General features: G+C 57.5%; 1 protein-coding gene across 1 annotated transcript in view; it reads right to left on the reverse strand.

The window, feature by feature from the left end:
• Window positions 1–1,594, reverse strand: part of PPP2R2C (protein phosphatase 2 regulatory subunit Bgamma) — a 244,304-nt gene extending 242,710 nt beyond the window's left edge. The window contains exon 1 of the mRNA XM_016951256.4: window positions 1,355–1,594. The gene's annotated coding sequence lies outside the window, so the exon portion shown is untranslated. The remainder of the gene's footprint in view (window positions 1–1,354) is intronic.
• Between the last annotated feature and the right edge of the window lie 6,325 nt (window positions 1,595–7,919).

Genomic DNA, 7,919 nt, shown 5'->3' on the forward strand with positions numbered 1-7,919 from the left:
GCACTGACAGCTGACAGAGGAGCTCACCTGTGGGCAACGGGCCCCACTCCCTGCCACAGCCCGTCCCCTCCATTTTGCTGACAGTGTCCCTGTGATGTCTTCCCGTGACAGTGTGAGCACATGCCAAGGAGGACTCGCCCTGGAGAAGCACAGCCTCTGGAGCTCTGCCACTGGCAGCTGTGTGGCCTCGGGCAAGTTACTTAACTTCTCTGCACCTCAGTTTCCTTATCCTATAATGGGCATAATGTGGGGAGGATTCAACGGAGTTGGGGGGGTGGATATTTGAAAGCTCTTGGAACAGTGTGTTTGTTATATAAAGTGACAGAGGCCAGCACCCTGCCCGGGTCCACCAGCCCTCTGTACCTTCCATCACCCACCTCACTGGGCCCCTGAAGGGAGGAGGGAAGAAAGCAAAATCAGATTCCTGGGCCCTCACCAGTACCCCCCATAGGCCTCTTCTTTTATCTCTGCCACAACCTTGCCCGCTGAGCAACGTCATCCCCATTTCACAGAAGAGAAACTGAGGCCCTGAGAGAGTAAGCCACTTGCTGAAGGCCACCCGGCCGGTCAGGGTGAAGCTAGGATTCAATCCAGGCGGGGCAGCGTCTCGGGCCACAGAGTGTGTGGTCCCTGTCCCTGGGACCCTCCGCATAAAAGCCAACCCGGGTCACTTCCCAGGGTGCGAGAGCAGCTGTCCATCCCACCAACGCTCTTCGGGCTCTGGGCGCGCCACTGTCATGGACTGTCCCTGCCAGCAAAAAAAAAAAAAAAAAGGCTTCTCCAAACCAGAGCAGCAGCCGGGCCTGACTCAGCACCCACCGGCGCGGGCAGCGGGAGGAGCGCGTAGACGCTGCTGGATGGTACCCGCGGCCGGGACTGAACTCCGCCGCATTGGGTCTTACCCCGGACTCCAAGCCGGACCCCGCGCCCGCACCTTCAGCCGGGCAGCGATGGGGGCCTCGAGCGCGTCGGTTCTCGGCCGAGACGCTGTGGCTGACACCGGTGGAGCGATCTGCCCCGGCTCGCCCGGCGAGCAAGCGCTGGAGGCAGGGTTCCAAGCCGGTTCTGTCGGGTTCCCTCAAGACCCCGAGAGCACGGGCTCCGGAGGGACCCCGGCACTTCGGACCCTAGCAGAGCCAGCCCTGCCCCAGGACCGCCCTGGGGTCGGTGCCCGGGCTCTCTGAGTCCCGCTTCTGGCCCGCGAAGACGCGCCCTCTCCTCCAGTCGCGGGAGTCCCGCACCCGAGGGCCGCGTCCCCGGGCAGGGTGAGGTCCTGCGGGGCTGGGGGTGAGGCGGGGTGGGCGCGGGGCGGCTCCGGAGCGGCGGGGCCGGGCGCCCTGCAGCCCGCGCTTACCTTCGGAAACTTCGAGGTCGGCGGCCCCATTGAGCTGGCACAGGCACCAGGAGCCCTGGTCGGCGGCGGGCGCGGCGGGCGCGGCGGGGGCGCGGTCAGCTGGCAAAACAGCAAGGGCGCGTGAGCGCGGGCCCGGGGCGGGGGGCGGGGGGCGGGGGCGCGCGGCGAGGCTAACCCGGCTGCTGGGCCATGGGCGGCTCCGCAGGCTGCGACCGCGACGGGCGTCCTCCGGGCGGCTGCGGGGGGCCGGGCGCGGCGGCCGCTCCTCCTCCGCCTCCTCCGGGCTCGGCTCCCTGCGCGGGCGGGCGGGCGGGCGGGGAGGCGCGCCCAGAAGGCTCCGCCCGGAGCGCGGGTGCGGGGCGCAGGGTGCGGCTGCGGGCGCCGAGGGTGGGCGCGGGGCGAGGATCGCGAGGCGCGGATCGCAGGGCGCGGATCGCGGGGCGCGGGGCCGGGCACCGGGTAAGAGGCGCGGGGTGCGGGCGCGGGGCGGGGTGTGGGTGCGGGCGCTGGGGCTGTCGCCACGGACCGAAGCGTCCCTTTCTGCCCCACCCACCGGTCCCGCGGCAGCCGCCTCTGCCAGCCGTCACCGCGCGAGGGCCGCCTGCCTGATGGCGATGCCCATTTTACTGAGGAGAAACTGAGGCACGGAGAGGGAAAGGGACTCAGGCGGAGTAAGCGGCCAAGGCGGGGCTCAGCTCCAGATTGCGATTCTGGTTTGAGCCCCTTTGCGTCCTGCCCTTCCCCAGACCCGCCCTGCTGGGAGCCGGGGTCGCTGCCCACCCCCGCCCCCCCACCGGGTGCGAAGGGGACAGCAATCAATGCCATGAGGAGGAACGGGAGCCTCACAGCCACGCCCTCCGACCTTCCACGTGCAACAGACGAAGGAGGAAGAGCAATCAGCCACGCCGAGAGGAGGAGGCTGGACGTCCCGCGGGAAGGGCCAGGGCTAGAGAAGCCCATCCAAGGAGGGAGGAGAGAGCGTGCTCCCACGGTGATCCTAAGGCACGAGGGGCCGCTGGCCCTCTTGGGGTCCCAGCTGCCTCACCCTAACTGAGCACAGAACCCCATGATGCCAATGTGCACAAAGTGGAAGCAGACAGCCACAGGGACACACGTTAATCCCCCCACTCCCCCCTCTCCTCCCCTCCCCTCCCAGGAAGGGAGAGGAGCAGGGATGGCTAAGGAGAGGCTCTCCAGGGAGCAGAAGAAGGAGAGCAGAGGGAAGCAAAGAGTGCTGCAGGCCCCAGGCCAAAGATCAGGCCACCCCACCCCACCTTAGCCCAGTTCTAGGCCCGTGAGCTGCACCCTAGCCCCTCTACACCTCACCTAGCAGGAGGGATCTGCCTTCTAAGCCTCTGACCCCCTCCCTCTTCCTTCTTGGCCTTGAAAGTCCAACTTCGTCACCTCCACCTCCAGGAAGGCCTCCAGGGTCCTCCCAGGAGCCCCAAAAGCCCCAGAGCAGCCTCTCCCCCGGGCAGTGCCTGTCTTCAAACACGAGGTCATCCTGCAGCAGCATCAGCCCCTGTTCTCTCAGTTCCCAGCCGTCTGCCTGGCACAGCGTCAGGGCATGGCGGGGTTTCCTGATAAATACATGTCCCACGGGTAGCCTTACAGCCTGAGGTGGGGTGGACCTGGGTCAGGTCCCGGGCAGTCACTTGGCATGGCCTAGTTTCATATTTACAACAACCCTATGAATAGGCATAAATATCCCCATTTTAAAGGTTAGAACCTGGAGGCTCTGGGTCAGGCTGCCAGGAGCCATGCGATGCATCGTCCCTGCCCCAGGGTTAAGTGACTTGCTCACACTGCAGGTGAGCTGTGGAGGTGGGATGAGCCCCTCAGCTGAGCTTTCTGCACACACCAGGGCATGGCCCATTTCCTTGAGTGTGCAAGGGAGACAGGCATGCAGGTAATAATACATTCATTTGTTCTTTCGACGGAAGTTAGACAGCCCCTCCTTTCTCCCAGGTGCCAAATCTGGTAGTGAACAAAACAAAGTCTCATGGAGCGTATGGTGTAGTGGGTGAGGAAGATGTTAACCAAATGCACACGTTACTATTGAATTCTATACAGCCATCAATGCTATAGAGAGGGGAGGTTCACAGACGCTCTCTTTGGCCTTCCATGTGCAAGACACAAAGGAGGAATAGCAGTCCACTGCACAGACTGGAGACAGTGCTTCCAGGCAGGAGGGTCAGCACGTGCAAAGGGCTTGAGGTAGGAAGGGACTTGAAGGATCCAGTCGTGCAAGGGTGGTGGCCAAAGGAAGCGAGCTCATTCTAGGCAGAAGAGACACACAGAGGAGGAAAGGGGGGTGAGGATGGGGAGCCATGGGGCCTGTTTGCAGTTGCTGGAAGGAATGTGGTACAAGCATGTGGGAGGTACGGCCAAAAAAGCAAGTTGGGGCTAAACCCTGAATTGTTTGCAATGCAGGCTGAGGATGAGGCTTCCTGAGAGACACTGGGTAGCCATAGAAGGTTTGGGGGTAGGAGTATGCCAGGGTCCATGCTGCTGATCGGGAAGACCGTTTGGCACTGGACGTAGTCCCAAGCAGTTCGCCCATTAAAGCAAGAGGAAGTCCCCCAGAACTGTCCCACTTGCTCAGGAGGACAAAGAGTGCTGATGTCACAGGGTCCAGACTAAATGGGAGATGGCGCTGGTGGGCCCCTATCGCAAACTCTCACACCTGCAGAGGTCAGGCTGTTGCTCCTTGTGAGTCACCTGGGACAAGTCTGGTGAAGAAGGGCGAGGGCACACACTACACTTCGCAAGGGTAGCGATGGCCGTTTCGAGGAGCATCAATGCCAGAGAACACTAGCATGATCTGAAAGAGTCCACGTTGCTGTATAGGCCCCTCTGGACCCTGCGTTTTTCATGACAGAGCTTTGATTCAAATGAGAAGCATTTTGCAGAACATCTCTTCAGAGTGGGGGTTGGCAGGGGGATACACATTTGGCATCAGCTTTTTTTCTGACAACAATTTGCTACTAGTAACCAAAGTAACAGAACCCAAAACCTAAAATAGCCTCTTCGGGCTGGGCACGCCAGAGCCTGTTCTTAGAAAGAAATGTTTCTAGGCTGTAGCCTGTCCCTGCAGTGAAATGCCACCCCCCGTGAAGTGAAGCTGAACTTTCATCTGAGATTGTCACAGAAGCTGCCCAGACACTTCCCCCAACCCAGGAGACTCCCCCAACTTCACTGCAATGAGGAATCCCCTCCCCCAACCCCAGCCACAAAAGGGTGTGTCCCCAAGGCCAGGATGGACACTCTCTCAGTGCTGGTACAGCTCAGAAAACAGTTGAGAGGAAAAAGAAACCAACTCAGACCAGCCATTAGAAGAGACCAAGGGGAAATGAAATAAACCCTTTATATCAACACGGGCCTGTGCACATTGTACGTAGACCACATCATCATCCCTGACTCCCCACGGCTCAAACAGCACATCAAATTCATCAGCAGTTTCCATCAGCTCTTCCTGCAAAACACATTCAAGCCCGACCACATGTCACCACCCCCACTGCTATTCCCAGGTCCCAGCCACCATCATGTCTCACCTGGACTATTGCACGCACCTCCTACTTGGTCTCCCCACTTCTGCCCCGGCCGGGGCTGGTGTGTTCTCCACCCAGCAACACAGCAGTCAGAGTGATCCTCTTACAACATAAGTCAGATCACCTCACTCCTTGCTCAAAATCCTGCAATGGCTCCCATCTCCTTCAGAGTAAATTTCAAAGCCCCATATCTGCCCACTGCCCCCCACTCTAGAACCTTCCCTCCTGTTGTTCTTCCCCTGGTTCCCTCCATTCCAGCTACAGGGATCTCCTTGCTGGCTCCTGAGCTTACCAGGTGTGGTGCTGCCTCAGGGCCTTTGCACTTGCAGTGACTGCTGCCCAGTAAGTTTGGTAAGGTTGGTCCCCAGACATCCACACCGCCCTCTTCTGCACCTCCTGCTCAGATGTCACTTTCTCAATGTGGCTTTTGCTATTTAAAACTGCACCCCTTTAAATTGTACCCAGTTTAAAACTGTACCCCCTACCCTACCCTCCTGATGGAGTTTGGATATTTGCCCCCTCCAAATCTCATGTTGAAATGTGATCCCTGTCAGGTGTCATGGTTCACGCCTGTAATTCCAGCACTTTGGGAGACTGAGGCAGGCAGATCACCTGAGATTAGGAGTTCAAGACCAGCTTGGCCAACAGGGTGAAACTCCATCTCTACTAAAAATACAAAAATTAGCTGGGTGTAGTGGCAGGCGCCTGTGATCCCAGCTACTCAGGAGGCTGAGGCAGGAGGATTGCTTGAACTCAGAAGGTGGAGTTTGCAGTGAGCCGAGATCGCGCCACTGCACTCCAGGCTGGGACACAAGAGCAAAAACTCTGTCTCAAAAAAAAAAAAGCAAGAACCAGCCCAGGGCTGAGTTATGAAGAGGGGTGCTGCAGACTAGGCCAGGTCCCCAACCTTGTCAGGTCTGCAATGCCAAGCTTCCAGACCTGATCACAAAGGAGTGGGACTCCAAGAAGAGCGCGATGGGATGTCTGGGTGAATGCACAGTCTCCAACTGTGGTTCCCCAGATTTACCTGGACCCTCTGGGCCTGCAGAATTGCCCAAGTCCTCCCTCAGAGGATACCAGGCTCTCTCCTTGCCTAAAGATGATACCGCGGCCTTCAACGTGGAAGACCAAACATCCTGCCCTCCGAATCCACCTATAACCTGTGCCGCCCACCAGATTCATCACTGGGGTTAAGTCACAACCACACCCACCTGGGGACATGCTGGGCCAGCCAGGGAGGACAAGACTACACCCCAAAGGAGCTATGGACCCAGCCAGCACGGAGCAGTGGGGGTGGGACAGTGCTCTTGGGACCGGATCAAGGGCAGGAGGAGCTCATGAAATGGGGGACTTCTCCCGTTGTTATGGACTCAATTGTATTCCCCAAAAAAATTCATAGATGGAAGCTCTAACCTCCAATGTGACTGTATTTGGAGACAGGGCCTATAAGGACATGATTAAGGTGAAATGAGGTCATCAGGGTGAGACCCTAACCTGATAAGGCTGGTATCCTTAGAAAACAAGGAAAAGACACCAGATCTCACTCTCTCTCTCTCTCTCTCTCCCTCCCTCCCTCTTCCTTCCCTCCCCCTTCCTCCTGCCTTACATGCACAGAAGAAAGGCTATATGAGGACACAAGGAGAAGAGAGCCATCTACAAGCCAAGAAGCGAGCCCTCTCCAGAAACCGATCCTGCTGGTACCTTGATCTTGGACTTCCAGCCTCCAGAACCAGGAGAAAATAAATGTCTGCTGTTTAAGCTGCTCAGTCTGTGGTTTCTTCTTATGGCAGCCCGAGATGACTAACACACCAGTCATGCCGGATTTAACAGCAGGAGACAGTGCTAACGCACTGCTGAAGTGGCTCTTGAAACTTGGAGAAAGATGGCAGATGACAGAAGAAGGGATCAAAAGACAGAGAAGTGGGCATGGACCGGAGCAGGCAGAAAACCCACTGGGTGACAGCGTTCCACAAGACACCACCGAGGACGTCCCACTGACCCAGCACCGGCTTCACCAGGTAGCTCAGGGATGGGGCTGTCCGCCATAGGCCAGGGTGGGTGGTGGGAGGTGCCATTACAGAACCAGGTTTGCTGAGAGAGCTGGGAATAAGAGGATCCAGAAATAAGGGGCTAGGAGCCTGCACCAAACCACTGGAAGCAAGGTCAGTGCAGTCACTTTAACAAGCACCAAGGCTGGAACACAGTGAGGTCCACGGCGAGCCATGGAGATGCTTGATAGAAAACGGCACCTGGCCGGGTGTGGTGGCTCATGCCTGTAATCCCAGCACTATGAAAGGCTGAGGCAGGTGGATCACCTGAGGTCAGGAGTTCAAGACCAACCTGGCCGACATGGTGAAACCCCATCTCTACTTAAAAAAAAAAAAATTAGCCAGGCCATGGTGGCTGGCTCCTGTAATCCCAGCTACTCGGGACGCTGAGGCAGGAGAATTGCTTGAACACGGGAGGGGGAGGTCGCAGTGAGCCATGATCATGCCATTGCACTCCAGCCTGAGCAACAAGAGTAAAACTCCAAAAAAAAGAAAGAAGAAAGAGAGAAAGAGAGGAAAGAAAGAAAGAAAGAAAGAAAGAAAGAAAGAGAAAGAAAGAAAGAAGGAAGGAAAGAAAGAAAGAAAGAGGCAAGATAGATGGATGGCTGACACAGGTGAGACTTGGCCCATCCTCTCTGGACAAATCAAGGCAGATGGGGTTAGGAGGTTGAGGGTAGTCACCCAAAGAGAAATCCTGATCCCTTGCCCAGTGTCCAGACCTGAGCCCGTTTTCAAGTCCAGATCCCATCCACTGAAAGGAAAAGCGTGTTTCCAGGAAGAAGGACTGCAACATCGTAACAAAGGCCTATGGGAATCCCCTACTCCTTCCCCAACAGGACTGATGCTCATTGACTCAGGTAACCAGACACTAGGGAAAAATACCCAAATATTTCAAGAAATGTGGCTGAAAGCAGCAATAGACATTTATGATCATCCCGGTGTCTGCAGGTGAAGAATCCAGGGTGG

This window comes from Pan troglodytes, chromosome 3, assembly GCF_028858775.2.
Source record: "Pan troglodytes isolate AG18354 chromosome 3, NHGRI_mPanTro3-v2.0_pri, whole genome shotgun sequence".
Lineage (NCBI taxonomy): Eukaryota > Metazoa > Chordata > Mammalia > Primates > Hominidae > Pan > Pan troglodytes.